Source organism: Ambystoma mexicanum, chromosome 7q (assembly GCF_040938575.1).
Source record: "Ambystoma mexicanum isolate Mex_15411 chromosome 7q, UKY_AmexF1_1, whole genome shotgun sequence".
Lineage (NCBI taxonomy): Eukaryota > Metazoa > Chordata > Amphibia > Caudata > Ambystomatidae > Ambystoma > Ambystoma mexicanum.
Genome location: NC_090941.1, coordinates 1088804865 through 1088820180, shown reverse-complemented (window position 1 = coordinate 1088820180; position 15316 = coordinate 1088804865). Strand labels below are relative to the sequence as shown.

Below are 15316 nucleotides of genomic sequence, written 5' to 3'. Positions count from 1 at the left end.
TCTCGATGTCCAGTAATTACCAGCATATCTGCAAGTGAATGTTTGCAGATACATAACAACAGTAATAGACATAATAGAAAGGCTTATCTTTGCTGCTGTACGTTTTTTTGCTAATGTTACTTGTCAGCAAACACTAACTTGAAGACATGTTTGGGACTTCTATAGGAACCATAGTGATTTCAGGGGTGAGCTACGGTGGAGGGGATCGGGATGAGTGTGAAGGTATCATGAAGCAAGACACAGACAACATACTTAAAGTTAAAACAAAAGAGATGTATTAACTTAAATGTCAGGATGGTTGAAGGCCTAACTTGCCCTATGCTACAGTGGGATTTTCCTACCGGAACGAAACTAAGGAAACTCTAAAGAGTTCAACTTAAAAATCTGTGTCCAAAACCTATCCTTGCCCTCACAACTAAAAGCAAAGGGGTCTTGAGACCTCGTCCTCAGGACAAAGTTCCTAATTCTTTGAGTCTCAGGGTGTCCTTCCCCAAGACTTTAGGTTACACAATATGTTTGGATTCACACAGTTCTGGGCTCACTGGTCTAGGCGCATTGTCAGACCACATGGACCACCCATCACGGGTCGCGCAACCAGGACCCTCAGTTGTGTTCTTGTAGTCTATCTTGGTTGGCATCTTGGCTTATGTGCAATGTTCACACTCCTTTGGCGTCTCCTGATTAGTCTCTTGGCTCTGCCCAAAGTTTCACACACCTCTTGCCAGTCTGTTGGCCTTGCCACACTGTAATTGTCCATAAAGTTCACTTGGTGGTAGTCTTGTTCATGTCCCACTTTGCAATAACACGTTTTCACACATGCTCTCTTTCCTATGCGCTGTTTTCCCATGGCCACTGTCTCTTTGGCTGACCTCTGTTTTGCCCATAAAAAGTGTTATTCAATTCCAAATTCAATAAGTGAAAGTGCAAGGCTGCATTTAGTTCGACACTCAACAAATATTACCTTTCCTTTTTTTCAAGCATTCATTCAGTTTGATGTTCGATGTGCATTTGTTATACTTAAGTTCAAATCTTTCCTCACTTTGATGTTACAATCTGCACCTGGTATGTTTTCCAGTTCGATAATCAATAGACATGCATTGGTTAAGGTTTTCCTTCAATTAGGTGTTCAATATACACTCGGTATGGTTTACGTTCAAGTTGTTATTTAGTTTGGTTTTCAATAAATGTTCATTATGCTTTAATTTCCGCTGTCCGTGCAGTTTGGTAACTGGAATGCATTAATTCCCCACTCGCAGCCCACTTAGGAACGCCCTGGTCATTGAGCGTATCTCCCCGACACTCACCCCGGTACTTGCTGGCATTCATGAACAGCTCCCGCTGCTTCTCTCTTCCTGGTAGGTCAGCAAACCGGCTCCTACTAGCCCTGCTCGCATACCAGGGCCCACCTCTTTCACGCTGACATCTACGCTGCCTTGATGGAGACGTGGACGCGTTCTTCTTCCTCCTGCATAGTTAAGCAACATAGAGGGGCACTTCTTTGGGCTGATGACCGATGTCTTGTTGCCACCAGAGGTCCCCCCATGGCTGCCTCCTCCCCTCATGGGGCTGGGTTTCCTACAGATCTGCCGCCTCTCTTAGTTCTCTGTCACCTTCTCCCTCTGAATACCATTCTCTGGCTCTCATATTATACACCTGCAAACCTCTAACAGGTTGCAGGTGTAAACCCTTCATTAGGTTTGCCTAACTTTGATTAAGGGGACATGCCTGACTCTCACCATACTTTACAGGCATCTTTCTCGTCCCAGTACCAGATTGGTCAAATATAGATGTAGTGTGCATTGCTCTTTGTCTCCTCTTCCTCGTTGCAGTAGTTTCAACTGTCAAATGTGGGGAATTGAAGGGAGAGGTTTTGCATGAAACCATAAAGGTCGGGGGAGGGTTAGGTTGGTCCAAAATAGGGAAAGGGGGTACCATGTCACGCCTGTGGGCCCATTCCCAATCACTGAGGACCCTCCACTTAGGTGATCCTCCTTCGCTACTCCATCATCAGGGTCGGGATCCAAGAGCGATGGCATTTCCCTGGCCACCCGAACAGAGGATCCAGGGGGGTTAGGCATGAGGATACCCTCCGGTCTCTCCCATGAGCTAAAGTTAAAGGGAATAGGAGTGAGCTAAGGTGGCAGGCAATAGGAAGCGGAGAGCATGGCAGGCATGGGCGAGGTAGGGTGAGAGAGAGTTGAGCTAGGGTTGGTAGGGTTAGGCTGGTGTGAGGTAGGGGTGTGGGTGGAGTAGAAGGTCCTAGGGTTGGTAGGCAGGGGTTACAGTACTTGTCATTGGCAGCTGTGTTATCGGCAGGCACATAATTCACACTTTTGCCTTAATGTGAGACCTGTCGTCTCGATTTAGTTCTTTTTTCCGGTTACTCATATGCATAAAGAGGAGGTAACTGCCCCCCTCTACTCTCACCAAGGGGTGGCGCTAGATGGAAACCTCTCTGTCAATGTGTTATGTTTTGCTTGAGCCGAGTGCACCGTGATTTATGGGGGTTGTGTTGAAGCTCACCTGTACTTCTGCGGGCTCCGCACGCGCTCCATTGAATGACCCTGAGAATGAGGAGCAGTCGTGAGAGCTGGGTTGAATGCCACTTCTGCCAATGTCTTTAGGAAATCGGCCTTGTATTTTTTTAAATTATGATTTCAGAACTAAAGATTTAAAAAAGCAAGCAACTAATATCGTGGCTTGGATAGCAGAGGGGTGAAGCTGAGCGGGGGTAACAGTTCCTGTGCCATTTATTCACCACATTTTAAAATGCTTGTCATCCAACGCTGATTTTATTGTGTTTTTGTTCGTTTTTTACAGTACCAAATACAGCCCACTGCTGTTATCTATTTTATCTTACGTTATAAGTTTCATTTTGAAGCTTAATCCGCAAATAGTAGAAAACAGAATCAGACGTGTGCTATGCTTCATATTATAATATGGTATACATAAATAAATAAACAATTTTATAATAGGCAATGCAGTACACTGGTGTTCTGTGCAAAGTGCCTATAGTTCGGTGCTCCGTCACAGCCAACACACCGCTTTTTCCCCTCTATTCAAACGGGCACTTTAAAAAGCCACGCTACTGTTAGGGTTGACATTAAATGTTCGTAAAGCCATCACCTTGATCTCCCACTCACCTGACCTGCCCTACAATAGCAGTTACCACCTTACAGTACTGGGTCCCTGTGAAAAGACAACCAGCGAACAGAGGAGGTATTAATCGCCCTGCAGGAGGGTAGCATCGCCACCAGTGCAGCCACCAAACACTGCCTTTTTCATTATTTACCTTTGCATTTTAGGGTATCGTGGCTGTGGGGGGAGGGCGCAGATAATACCCTCCTGCGAAGTGCATGTTACTCTCGCTGCCCACTTGCAAGGTGTCCTCGCCCTCAATCTCTGCACATGGGATCCTGCTTCTGTCAGGGGCAGAAGTGTGTGAGAGGAAAGCAGGGAGAGGTACAGGGTATTAAGATTATTCCTATTTGTTTGTATGTAGTCCATACCAGTGCAGTATGCCCTATGCCTTCAATATGTACTGTAAAAATAGAAGCAGATATATACAAATAACAAATAATAAACAAGTAACACAGCCCACATTTGCTGGCCCTTATTTTCCACATCCAGAAAGTTATAAAAGTGCATAAAAATACATGCAAACAACAGAGGATAAGTGAAAAGCAAAATACGAAACAAATGCTATAGGTGTAAAATATACGATTTACTGACAGTATTAAAGGATAGTTCCGGGACTTTTTTTTTATTGTCCCTACGGTTCGGCCATGTGTTTTTAAGCATAAATCGGTAGATCGTAGAAAACTTTCCTATGGACCTTACCCGACTTTTCGTCCATTAACGCACTCGAAATCAGCCGCCATTTTGTGATAATCCTATCATTTCCCCCCATCGACCTGGCTCACCTGCGTTTGCGGCACTAAATCAAATCCCCCGCCCCTGAAACAGACTATCAAAACATTCATATTCCCCGCCTCTATCCATGACGTGACTGAGCTGCGTAGGCAAACGCGCCCAGGCGTCTTCTACGCGACTCCACACAGAACCCGGAAACCAACACAGATCAGCTCACAACACAGCGCGCCACAATTCAGAATATGAAACTGTACTTTTAAATCAAACAGCAACACAGTACATTTGGTAAAGTACATTTATTGGACATCAAATGTTTAGAGAATATTCAGCGATTTGCATTTTTCTTTGCTATCGATCCAAAATAGTTCGTCTTGAGGCAAGCGATGTTCGTGTGCAGTACACAGGGTGTTGGTTTACGATAAAATAAGCTCTTCGGTCGCACTGATAATCGCATGGCTGTTCCAACAACGTGGCACTAGGCCACCACAACGGTATGTATGTTGCATCTAGCCATTAGTACCGCGTAAGGGCATACTTGTACTTGGCGATCGTCCCATAAAATGGTCAGGGTGGTAACGTTGTTCACGCAGAGAAGCAAGTGGCGGTTGTAAAAGCCATCCGCCGGTATCTGGTACTCGTGACACGGACAATAATGAAGGATGTACCTGTTTTAAAAACATAAAAAATGAAATTAGTCTCACCATCAGATCTTTATTAAAATTATTCATTTTATATATTAGGTCGGGAAATTATTTCATAGCTAGGACAGTGCGTCATTTCCAGTAACCCACCCCCTCTCCTCCGCCTTTTTCAGAGCCGCCTGAGCGCCAGTGGACCACTTCGTCACTGATATGATATAATATGGCATTTGCAACGCGCCTATACACAAGTGTTTCAAGGCGTGGTGAGGCAGGGAGGGTGGGGGGAACAAGGAGAAGAAGTGCAGGGGTAGGGGGAAGGTAAAAGTGCAAGGGGAAGGGGAGGGGGGAAGTGGAGTACAAGGTAAGTAGCATAAAATAATAAATACATAGGGCCAGCTGGTGGCGAGTGCAAGGTAAGTGCAGAAAAAGTGCTGGGAAGGGGGGGCTGTAGGATACTGAGACAGTCCCCCAGTGCAGGGGTTGACAGGGAGGCAGTGCAGGTGGAGAGTGGAAGGGCCCAGGACCGAGGTCGCAGACAGTGGACCAGTTGTAGCAGGGGAGAGGGAGAGAGAAAGCAGAAGCAAAGAGGAAGGTTTTGAGGTGCTTCCGTAAAAGGAGATGGTTCTCCTCAAGATAGTGCGCGGTACAAAACAATATGCCACATAGAACGAACAAGTACAACTTAACCCGTCTTTAAAGCTACTGTATAGTAATTAAATTGCGGTATAAACTCATCTAAAGAGTTACTTACATTATATTTGCATTTTCCATTGTGTCTGTGCGTAGGGCAGCCCCGAAATACCACTCCTTCTATGCCGACGTTATTTCTTCTAATGAACGAACATTAAATGGCTATCGTTTCTGAAATTTTATTCATTATCGTTTCTTACGTTATTGCACCACACCCCCAAAAAGAAGTCTTTCGGGATGGTCCCGGCCTGTCAAGGTCAAATAACAATAGAACCTTATACTGAGTCGTGGGTCATTCCGGCACCCGAGCAAAAAATCAAAGCAGCTGACCTTCACTTTGAACGAGCACACATTCCTAGTTAGCTACATTCAGTGTAAGGCCATCTCACAGGACTTGAAATTTACACTCCATCTTTGCATTTTGTCTGCGTGCTTTGCAGCCCCAGAGAACCATAAATACGGAGACATTCTATATGTTTTGAAAAATGATTTATATTACTGTTTGGTTTAATTTAATGCGCAAATGAACAAGGTTGGATAGACACATTGCATGTACACTGAGCAATCACTTTTATTTACACAATACATAGCTACACATATTCAATGGGCCTGCGACATGAGGAGACTCGAGAGAACAGACAATCAAATTACAATCATTTAAACCGTGATGTGTATTTCCCAATGAGCTCTGCTTTAGGTGGACATGGAACAGAGGCAATGTTGGGTGGCAATGCAGTTGTCCCCTGCACAGGTTCGTTCACAACTCCATGTATGTGCCTATCTAGGACATCAACAATAAGTCTCTCAATAAACTCATATTGCATATCCTCAAACACTGGTTTGATCACCCATTGTTTACTTCTTTTAGTGAAGGCCTTATTGTAGCGAAGCGTCCCTAAAGTTCCGGTCGTCCTACTTTGTTGACGGCCAACATTATGGTTATGTGCCAAGACCGCTAGAAGAGTCCGATTTATCATGCCCTCCATGCCAAAATGCAATCGTTTTGGCCTGTACTTTAGGCACATATTGTGGAACACCTCCAAATCTCCTGTGTGGCAGAATTCCGTGAGTCCCCTCAAATCTCTTGTTATAGTTTTATCAAATACAATCTTTTCAATGGCTTTGTGAGTGGGTGATGAAGGAATCAACCACTTCTTCTTCCGTGCCTCCTCTGTGGACAAATGGCCATGTTCACAATTGTGGAAATGTTGGTTTGTGGTCCACCGGTGAACGTTGCTACAGTGTAGCATTACTGACCGCCATTTTTCCAGTAGAATTTCCAACGACCCTTCACATGTTTTTGAGCTCCACCAAAGATGGTTGCTGATTGACTTGGACCACTGTGAAATACCTTGCATATCTTTTTTTTTACCTGCAGCCGACATTTTTTTATTGATTGTTTTTGAAAGATGCCATACGTCAAATTGGTGATTTATATTTTTGTACTCTTCTCTCATTGTCTTGGCAATTGAAACGTGTCCGTCCGTGGCTATCAGGCCGATCACCATTCCCCGCGATTGTAGTTCTTGCAATGATGCTACAAAGCCAACTTTCTCCATGGCCACTGAGGATGTACTTTGTGACACCTGCACGACCACCGAACTCACAATTTTCTTACTTTCCATGTCCTGAAAGTGGTAGGTGCAGTACTTGGCTGAAAATCCTGGGCTGTCGCACTGTCCATCACCGGCTAGCCTGAACCGTTTGCCCGCGAATGTACTTTCAATAGACATTTTTTCCATTCTCCAAGCTTCGCTAATGGCTGGAAATAGATAATCGGTTTGGTATTTGTAGAACTGAGTTTTCGCAATGAAATGGATTCCCACACACTGAAAGAAATACTCTAACTTTTTGAAACTTGAACCACTAAAAAGTGCGGCCGCTGCACAAAGTAGATTGCCTGCTGGCAGTTGCCCCAGCATGGGTTGTGCAGACCATGAGAACGGATGATATTGTGTACAGGTGGCATGTATTTAAGGTTAGTGCCTCGAATTGCACGAGTCACATTAATCAATGGCTCCCCACATACTTCCCCACCAACCGAATGCCCACATTTCAGCATAATAATAATATCAATCAAACAACTATCGAATACAATGAATTTGGCCTCTTTCCTTATACTGTCACTCTGCATCCCAGCTGGTTCGGCCTGTAACGTTGAGGACATGTCACTCACATTAAAGGTACAATCTCTGATATCGTCTTCCGCTATGTTCAGTGATATTGATGGTGTTTCATTGTCATCCATTACATTCTCTTCCATTGCAACATCTGTTCCTTCTCCGGCGATGGGAGAATAAAACAATTTCTTCAACTTTCTCGCGGTCTTAGTTTTTGCGGGTGTGGATTCTGTGAATTGATCTCCGACTGCATCCGAACTACCAGGAGGACATTCGCTATCAATGGCTGGTGGTGGTATAGCTCCGTTTTCAATCACTTCATATTCTTCCCATTGGCACGATGCATCTCCAGTCTCAAGTCCCTGCCAAAAGGTTAGACAAGCAACATCTCTCGTTCGCTTCACTGTCTGTGTAGATGTAGTTCGTACACCCACTCGCAACTAGAGGACAGATTGGAAAAGGGATCTTCAGTTTAAACACAACTTACAGTATTGAACTATTAACAGTGAAAAACAACATAATATAGTGACCAGGACACTAACCTTCTTTTGCTTTCTTTTCTTTGAAACTTTCTTGCCTCGAACTTCAACATCTGGACGCTGTTGCTCCGACTCGTGTGTGCATGTCTCCACTTCCTCTTGCGCTGCAACGACTATATTTTCATGATAAGCACATCCATCACGCACTGACGCTCCATCGACTCCCTGAAACATAGAACTTTCATTATTATGTATAATAATATTGAAAACACAAAATGTACTTGGGGACCAATACCCACGTACATCTCAATAGCAAAACACGAATGAACGCATTGTGTAGAACATTCAAACGACAATTATTCACGTATTGTTGATCTAGTTAGATGGAACTGTCAAGATCCATACCTCGGGCTCCGCATAGACTTCCATTGATGATATTATTGAAGATGACGCTTCAGCAACTCCCTGAAACACAGTAATTGCATTAGTATGGTTTTCTATTTTGTTAAAAAGAACATAAACTTTGTGCAGGCGTCAACGGCTCATCTAAATAGACCTGCACAAATGATCAGTTGTCTAAAATAAATAATGGATATCTAAATATGATTCGATTTGCTCGATCGTAGGAAGTGTCACCACCCAGAGATCTGCATCCACTACCAGGGGTGATGTTCTTGTAGAAGAAGCTCCGTCATCTCCCTGAAACATAGTACTTGCGTTAATAAAGAAGGAAGTATAGTGGATGTAATCACGTCATATGATCTCGCTTGATCGAACTGTCAGTATCCATACCTCGAAATGCATAAGAACATCAAGGGACGCTGTAACTGCGGTGCACACTTCTGCAAGCTGTTGCGCCGACCCGTAACTGCATGCTCCCCCTTCTTCTTGGACTAATGCTCCATCGACTCCCTGAAACATGGGACTTTCATTAGTAATGAACACAATATTGAAAAAAGAAGACACATAGGAGGGCGACGACAGAAGGACATATCAATGGCTAAAAACGAAAGAAACATTGTGTGTAACAATCACGCTACAAGAATGCAAGATCTGATGATCTCCATCGATGGAACTGTCCGGAAACGTACCTCGAGCATCTGAGTGACATCAACGGTTGTCGTCAATGCGTTGGACTCCTCAGCATCTCCCTGAAAGACAGTACTTGCATTATTTTGGATAACAATAATTATAACTGAAAACAAAGACTAGAGGACGAGTACTAGGGTGTACCATTAGGTAAAATAATTACACGATAAATTAAAACTATTGATTTACATGCCTAAAACAAGTCAGTGGCAGAATAGCTAAGTAAGATTACCCGATAGGCGCTTGAAGTGGCTGATGACTGCAATAACGACACGGATGGAGAATCTTCCGCCTTCATATTGAGTGGATACATAAATGGGGAAATTATTGTTAGCTAATGCTACACACTACCGCAAGGCCGAGAGCTAAATCCGTAAACTTGACTCACCAGTGGAGGGATGTGGACGAATAGAGTGGGAATAGCGGTTGAGAGCAATTTTCGCGTCGATCGCGGTGTTTTCTTCTTTATTAGCAATGATGTGGAGTACATGTCTGAGCTAAAGTGCCTGCTGCAGATGCGGTATCGATCACCCCTCTTGTCCGCAAAGACTTCTAGGACTCTACTTTCAAGCTCAGACGGTGGATATCCGCAATATCAGACCCATTCTCTTATCTGATCTATTGTCTTAGGGAAAACATGCATTATAGTACCTTCAGATTTATTATGGGTCTTCGAAGGGCAACCGCCAATGGAACAGGCAGGCATTGTGGAAAGTTCTGAAAAGTAAAGATCAACAATTCTCAATGAATACCAATGTGTTAAAAAATTAAATGACACATAAAAGGTCCAATGCAAGGTTCGTTTTGGTTCTTGGAACTATACACGTTATTCACATGCGGATAAGTATTTGAATAACTTTAAAAAAATAGAAAAATAATTTGACTAAACTCAGAACATGTGACTAGTTCCTTGCATGTACTGTCTTGAACGAAAAGAAAACATGGATGCAATTTGATGACTACTAGCAAATAGATATAAATTAAAAAATTGGACGCAAAATGATTATGGTACATGGCCTTACCTTGACGAACAAACAGTTAGATGCAGGGATCAGAGTAGTTTCTTGTCGTAGAATAGGGAGCAGTTCACAGGTTGCAAACTGACGTGTTTGCTCGAAGTGGTCACGGAAGTTCACAGAGACGAAGAGCAGATAACCAGCACCTTCACGGGTTGACTAGCAAAGCGCAAAGAAGTTCTCATTCGAAATATGAAGTGGGTTATAAAGAATTCGAAACAGGGGTGTGTTTGTGAATGAATGACGTGTATATGTCGTGGCATTATGCGGTTTGCAGGGGGGCGTCCAGCGTGAGGGGGGATGCTTGGCAGGAGACACGGGTCTGGAGGTAGACATGGGAACAACAACCCATGCTCTATAGACCACTTTGAAGTGTACATGGTCTTTGGCACCTCTTGGCCTTTATCGCTCCCTGACAGCTCCACTTGCCAGCGCAAGTACCCCGGTGCGAACTGCCTTTGATAGGGCGGGGGGTGGATTGGGGCGGTGGTCGTGCAGACTAGACACAGGAAGACTCGTGAATGGAGACACACTTATGTGGATTGAAGGTGGGCGGCCAGCGTGAGGGAGGATGCTTGGCAGGAGACACGGGGTCTGGAGGTAGACATGGGAACAACAACCCATGCTCTATAGACCACTTTGAAGTGTACATGGTCTTTGGCACCTCTTGGCCTTTATCGCTCCCTGACAGCTCCATTTGCCAGCGCAAGTACCCCGGTGCGAACTGCCTTTGATAGGGCGGGGGGTGGATTGGGGCGGTGGTCATGCAGACAAGACTCGTTTGCCGCAGGGCCTCACCAAGGAGAGGCCATCTAACTGCATGTAAGAGGCAGGCTGCAGGATCTAGTACATGGAAGGCAGGGGGGTGAGTTTATAAATACCTCACCCTCCCAGGAGAATATATGGGTGCAGTTCACCCTGGAGACCCTGGATGCCTAGGCAGTTAGTCAGCCTGTACCCGGTGCCCAAAAGGATGATTTATTATGATCAACCATATTGATTATTTACCTATAACCATGTTTTGTATCAATAAAATCCAACGGCCTTTTATTGCCAACGCTTGAACAAAGTGGTGTGGTAAGTATTTTTGGGGGAGGAGGCAAGGCCGGGAGGCTTGATGCCAACCCGCAAAATAACATATGTATGTCTGCTGCATATGGGTTCAACGGTTATGTGGATTGAAGGTGGGCGGCCAGCGTGAGGGAGGATGCTGGCCGGAGACATGTGGTGTGACAAGACACGGCACAGGAAGACTATTCAATGGAGACACACTAGATTCATTTAAAAAATCAAAACAACCATTGTTAAAATATATGTTGGGTTTTATTTTAGATCTTAATTTCAATTGAACATAAATAATAAACATTACACATTGTAAAGTTCCGGTTGCAGCACATCCAGGGAAAATCTGCGGTATTGTCCACTGTCGCTGGGGAAATGTTGTCTAATGGCAAGTACCGCACAGGCAGGTATTACTCTCCGAACGCGGTGTCCGAGCCTCCCGTGAAGCCACCAAGTGAAGAAACGATAGGCCACCAGCCTGTACCACCTGTGAAAAAGAAAGATGCAAACTGTATTAAAATGACAAAACTTTCTTATCAATGTCGATTCAGGTAAAAAATGTCATTCTGCTTTGAAAAAAATTCTATCTAGAAAATGCACAATATGGAACCAATTTACATGCGTTCGAATGATATGTAGATGTAATTTTATATGTGGGAGACGACCATGAAATAGTAGTGTCATCACTGACATCACAACCAGAGTATACTTACTCGTTACTCGGATTACGCGGACGAACAGTGCATAAGCACCATCATCATCCTCAACACGGTCCGTGAGAGGCAGGCTTCCCCGAACTCTGGCAGCTCGGTGATGCATTGCGGACTTGGCTCGCCTTCCGAAATGTAGGCCAAGCACCCGGAATTTTCACGGCAGCAGCAGTTCTCCTCCTCAGTTGGCATTAGCTCGCACCGATTGCACGTGCACCAGGTGGAGACGCCGTCCATGCGACATGGTCCAGGCTCTTCATCCGTTGACGGGTCCTCCCAACTGCCGTCCGAATCCCCATCGTTTTCGCGTGCTTGCCTTTCCAGTAGTTCCTCCTCAGTGTACTCGGGCTCGTACATATACGGCATTATTGTAGCCATTGTGTGGTAAAGAAAGTAAAATAATTTACAGAGATGGTACAGGTGTTCACAAGGCCTAGAAGCGGCGAAGGTAGCTGACCAGAGCACAGAAACGAGTCACAGAATACTCAAAGTAACATAGAGAGAGGAATGGAATCGAAAATCTGCTGATGTGTGTTGTGAAACGGTGTGTTTATACTTATTGAGAAAAGAGGCGTCCTGCCATTTCCATGGCGACACTTCATTAGCTGAGGCGCAGCGATTGTTGACACGAAACGTGCTTTGGCGTTGGGAAATGGGCGGTACGCGTCTGCTGATGTCAGGCTCAGGGGCGGGGGATTTGATTTAGTGCCGCAAACGCAGGTGAGCCAGGTCGATGGGGGGAAATGATAGGATTATCACAAAATGGCAGCTGATTTCGAGTGCGTTAATGGACGAAAAGTCGGGTACGGTCCATAGGAAAGTTTTCTACGATCTACCGATTTATGCTTAAAAACACATGGCCGAACCGTAGGGACAATAAAAAAAAAAGTCCCGGAACTATCCTTTAATAGTAACAGTCAGCAGATTAAATGTTGGGACCCAGTTGATTTTGGGGTAACTCAACTGATGAGGCATTCGCCACATTGTTAAGGCTCACATCAGTTTTGAACTATGCTGCCCATTGTGTCACTGGTGCACCAGGTAAGCTTTTCCCACAACCACCGCTGCCTCAGAGAGTGACAGGTGTCTGAATGCCTATCTCCTTGAAAGGATGGACACGTCACACTCTCCTCCCACTCCCACGTGCCCACCGCTGCCTCAGAGAGTGACAGGTGTCTAAATGCCTATCTCCTTGAAAGGATGGACACGTCACACTCTCCTCCCACTCCCGCGTGCCCGCCGCTGCCTCAGAGAGTGACAGGTGTCTGAATGCCTATCTCCTTGAAAGGATGGCCACGTCACACTCTCCTCCCACTCCCATTGGCCTATGGCCAGGCTAGAGTATGAATATGCAGGTGCTTCCAGAACGGAAAATGGCAGGAAGCCACCTAGTGGTGAAATACGTAACAGCGTTTCAAAAGGCTGCGCAAGTCTAATATAAAAGTTGCTTTGGGGCCAAACCAGTATCGAGATCTGTGCATGATGTGGCTGATAAAAAAGAGTGATATGTACAACACTTTCTTGAAGGTACTGTAAGGAGGATAGGGGTTGGATGGTGAGGGTGCGAGAGAGAGGGTGTGAGTTGGGTTGGGTGTGGAGGGTAGAATAGATTAAGACAAAGTGAGTGGGTGGGTGATAGAGAGGTGAGCTGAGTGGGGTAGAGCGGGCTGAGGTATGGTGGCTAGTAGTAGAAAGAGAGGCTGGGTGAGGTAGAAAAGGGAGAGATAGGGGGAGACTGCCATCAACAGCGTGAGATTTGATGGTAATGCAGGTGGGGTAGAGGTAAGGTGTGGGTGGAGAATAGAGGGGTATAGGTAAAGTAGCTTGAGGCAGAAAGGGGTGAGGTAGAGTAAGATGGCGTGAGAGCAGTGAGGAAGGGTGGGGTAGAGTGGGGTCGGGGTACAGTGGATGGAGTAAGCCTGGGTGGATTAGAGTCAGTGGGTGAGGTAGAGTGGGTTAAGCAGAGTACATGTGTAGGGATAGAACAGAGTATGGTAGAATGGATATAAAGAAAAGGTGAGGTAGCATTTGCCGGTCTGGATAGAGAGGGGTGAGGGTGGATTGTGGGAGTAGTGTGGCAAGGGTTGGGTGGGGGTACAGTGTATTGAGGTAGGATGGGATGGCGCATAGCTTGGTGAAGTAGAGTGTGCTGGAGTTGATAGACTGATGTGAGGTAAGGTGAGTGGGGGTAGAGTGGTGTGAGGTCGAATTGGTATGAGGGGTTAGAGTGGGTGGGTGAGATGTTGTGGGGTAGAATGGGCTGTGGTAGGTGAGGGTGAGATGAGGTGATACAGAGTGGGATTAGGTGGTGGCAGAGTGGTCAGGGTGGTGGTGGTAGTGTGGGTGTAGTAGGGTGGGTGAGGTAAAGTAAGGTGGGGTAGAGTGGGCTGGGATAGAGCCCTTGGGGAGCTGCACAGTCACGAAGGAAGCCGCAACATGGTTGGAGGTTGCCATGGCGCCTCCTCGATGCTCGGCGAACGCTCTCCTCCAGTCACATGATCTGCAAGGGGTCACGTGGCCAGTCAACCAGGGAATCAGAATAAAAGGATGCACAACAGGCCGTCCTGTGCTTCTCAGCTGTTTCCTGACCAGCTTTTGGCATTTTGCATTTTCTGCTTCTCCTCCTGTGGATCCTGACCTCAGCCTTCTCTATCGGACTGCGCTTGGATTTTTCCCTGGATTGGCTTTCCGGGCTGCCTTTGGAACTTCCTTGTGCTTTGGTGAACTGGATCTTCCTTGCCCCTTTTTCCCTTGATAAAGAACTTTGTACCTTTTTGGACTCCCTACTTGGATTGATTTCCCCTGGACCTTGTTGCTGGAACTGTGCTACCTCCTCGCTGCAACTTTCGCTGTATCTCTAGAAAAGGGGAACCTTCCTGGAACCTTCCTGGTCCCTGGGGTTCTCTCCTTCTATCTTCCTCTATCCCAGCCTCGGTGCCCCATAGGTAAGTGGTTTATTTGGCTCAGCGAATCACTGTATGGTCAGCTATTGTGTCTATAACCCTGTTCTGTTCCTTTTCACCTACCCAGGGATCCGGTGCTGCGGTTCCAGCCCACCTGTGGCCCCAAAAACCGGTCAGCAAGGGGCTATTGCCTCTCTGACTGGTGCTTGGGGACATCTTGACAAGTATCCAGAGCGGAGGGGATGCAGATGCAAGGTGCTGTGGAAAGACAGGAGCTGGGAAGAAATTGGTTTTGGAGGTCAAGGCCCCGAAGACGCATAAGGGCCAAGGACACTGATTCAGCAACTGTCAGATTAGCAGAGGAGAGAAGGGGGGAAGAAGGAGGAAAAGAGGAAAGTATTAAGGAGCTTCTGGAATTTGAGAAGGTCCTGCTCGAGGCACAGGGGGAGGAGGAGGCTATTCCAAAGGAGGAAGCCCATAGAGGAAAGTAAGCGACCCCCTGCGCCTGCTTAGCAAACACTTTACACACAAGGAGTTGTTGCCAGAGGAGTGAAGTGGTCTAGGGAGAGAGTATTTAGAGAGATAAAGTTGAAGATAGTGTGGTCGCCGGGCCCAGACAGCCTTGTGGATGATGTAGAGGGATTTGAATTTAATCTGTGCAGCAAACGGAAGCCAGTGGAGATTATTTTGTGCAGGAGAGATGCGGTCCCTGGGCTTAAGGCCAAGGATAAGT

At 45.9% G+C, this 15316-nt stretch overlaps 1 protein-coding gene across 2 annotated transcripts in view; it reads right to left on the bottom strand.

The window, feature by feature from the left end:
- Positions 1-15316, bottom strand: part of LOC138528636 (transient receptor potential cation channel subfamily M member 2-like) — a 1006635-nt gene that overhangs the window by 263006 nt on the left and 728313 nt on the right. The window lies entirely within an intron of this gene.